General features: G+C 35.9%; 1 protein-coding gene across 2 annotated transcripts in view; it reads left to right on the top strand.

Annotated features, from left to right (window-relative positions):
* The window catches only part of LOC107670620 (probable ATP-dependent RNA helicase ddx6), a 23,185-nt gene that overhangs the window by 9,850 nt on the left and 10,383 nt on the right, over positions 1 to 2,952 (top strand). The window lies entirely within an intron of this gene.

Genomic DNA, 2,952 nt, shown 5'->3' with positions numbered 1-2,952 from the left:
TGCCTTTTTTTTTTTTTTTTTTTTTTTCTTTATGACTGCCGTATTCGCAAGTAGTTTCCAAGAAAGTTAAGTGCACGTTTTTATCATGTGTAAAATTACTGATTAACATGGCGGATAAAAGCAGCTTGTTTTTTACACCACCAACATTCTATAGGCTACTACTTGCAGAACTTTTACAGATTTTTCAAACTTGATGTGATGTTTTGGTAGGCCAGTTTCAAATCGCATATTTGGCACACTGCCTTTGTCTTGTCCTCACTCAATTTAAAGTGCTCCCACACAGCTGAGGTCTTCTGCATTTTTGTCTTCTCTTCCAGATGAACTGAATCATGATGTTCATGACGTTCACTCATGGGCGATTTCATATTCAAGCGCGAATGAGAACAGTTTCGCGGGGGATGCCAGGTGTTCGAAAAAAAATAATATTCGAATCTCAAAATTGAAAATCGAATGCCAACCCACCGAACGAATAATTGAATATTCTTGTCCAGCCCTAACTATAGGCATTGCCATACGCTCGTATGGTATTACATTTATTTGTGCTGGTCTTAATCTTAAGTTTGAGCTTAAAAATCCTGAAGAAACTCTGATCTAGAATATTTTATAAATTAAAGATTTTTTGTAAATGTGGTTGCAAGAATGATCTGTTAATGATTTTGAAAGGTTGAAAAACTAACTGCTAATTGTAAAGTGCTACAATTATTTTAATATTAGTCAATACATTAACTAACAATTAGCAATACATTCAGTGTTTCCCCTGCCATTATATTAGGGGGGCAGCCCGCACCCCCCGCCCCCTTGGTCAAGTTAATTTAATTTAATTATATTTTCTCTATAGTGCCAGATCACAACAGAAGTCATTTAAAGTTACCTTTCCGATAGAACAGGTCTATACCTTTTATTAAACAAACTAAATAGCCTTATGTTATTTATCTTATTTACACGACGGCATGTCATTTCGGTCTCTACGTTATGGTTGCACACTATATCATGCACGGTGGAATTCCGCCCCGATGCACGCGCGCACACACACACACGCGCGCACTCACACACACACACACGCGCACACACAAGTGAGCACACTCCCACTAGTATTTGTAAATATTAAGCCGCAAAACGACGATTTAAATATGAATTCTGCGTGTCTCCGTGTTAATGAATGGCGCAGACGTGAGGTTTTGTTTACCACTCGTACTGAAGCGTGCTTGACGCTTGCAGTGATTTTAGCTGCAAGCTGATTTAGTCTGCTGTCTCACTAACGAGGACATAAATACATGAACTGCTATGAGTCACTTCATGAGCATTTGACAGTTTCATTTGAGTAAAACTATCCTCATATCATATACATACAGAAATGTAAAAGTATTCACGGCAACCCGTCAAAATAAAAATTCTGTTTAACTTGAAGGCATTGCGGCAGAAATATATTGCTATTGTTCAGTAGAATGTACGTAATAGGCTGCTGCTACTACTACTACTACTACTACTACTAAAATTATTAAAACCTTATTTTTAAGGAATAATCATACAATATATCTTCAATGTTGTAATTGTAATATTAAATGACCTTTATTTTCCAAAAAATAAACTGTTTAATTTTCATTACTTAAGAGATAAATGAATATTTTATGCCTTAAAAAAATGTAAATACACATCACAGAATTTCTGAGCAAAAAATCATAAGGCTATTGTAAGAATAAATTAAACTTGTTTTTATGCTTGCAAATAATTAGACATGCTAAATCAGAATTTGGTAACAATAAAACCTAAGGTTGGAAAAAAGAAAACATTTCATAGGGCCCTAAATATGTAATTTTTGTTAAACTTTTAATAAATTAATGTTAAATTGTTTGTTTCATGATTTTAATTAGACATGCTTTTTGATTAATACAATTTAATTTAACCATTAAAAAGGAGTCCAGAAAAAAACAAACTGTAAACCTAGGGGAAACACTGACATTTGTTAAAATACTTATTAATCTATAATGCTAGTTAATAAAAACACAACTGTTCATTAAGATCAAGTTATCTTAGTTTCATTAAAACTAACAGACAAAATGTATTATTTTAATGTATTGGGAAATGCTGAAATTACTAAATGCTTTAGAAGCATTTTTTTCATTGTTAGTTCATCTTAAAGGGGTCATATGATGCTGCTAAAAAGAACATTATTTTGTGTATTTGGTGTAATGAAATGTTTGTGGTTTAAGGTTCAAAAAACACATTGTTTTCCACATACTGTACATTAATGTTTCTCTATGCCCCGCCTTTCTGAAACGCGTCGATTTTTACAAAGCTGCTCATCGGTCTGAAAAGCGAGGCGTGCTCTGATTGGCCAGCTATCCAGTGCGTTGTGATTGGCTGAATACCTCAAGCATGTGACGGAAATGTTACGCCCCTTACCATATTGTTTTGCCTTGTCCCGGCCGGAGCGACGAGACAAAAACATTAAAACCCATTATAAACGAGGCATTTGTTGCATCCAGTGGGGACATAATTACGGATTATGACTTATACTGTCTTTTTACGCGTTGCATTGCATTGCGCCGCATAAAAATAAAACCATGTCTGCATTTGTGATCGGAGAAATGACAAACAACAAGCACTACTCAACACTGATCAAAACTCCCATTTGAATCGTCATTTGAAAATTCTTTAAATATAAAACCACAGTGCGAAGTTGATGTATTTCCTCAGCGACCAGCACGGATCAGGTCCAGGCATGACGAAGCGGATATCATCTTCTTTTGGAAGAACAAAAAGTAGTTTCGCTTTCACAACAAAATGCACAGCGCCTTCACATGGCGGCGGCAACAACAATACTTCAGCGAGAATAAAAGTTACGCCGCCTTTCTTTGCATGACCATTTGGGCGGTGTTATGCAGATCTTCCCACATCGTGACGTAGACATATGGGGGCGTGTTAGAACGAGCCGTTTTAGGTAGGCGTGGT

This window comes from Sinocyclocheilus anshuiensis, unplaced genomic scaffold (genome assembly GCF_001515605.1).
Source record: "Sinocyclocheilus anshuiensis isolate Anshui unplaced genomic scaffold, SAMN03320099.WGS_v1.1 scaffold140, whole genome shotgun sequence".
NCBI lineage: Eukaryota > Metazoa > Chordata > Actinopteri > Cypriniformes > Cyprinidae > Sinocyclocheilus > Sinocyclocheilus anshuiensis.
The sequence above is the reverse complement of the archived record's forward strand: the minus strand, read 5'-3'. Positions and strand labels throughout refer to the sequence as shown.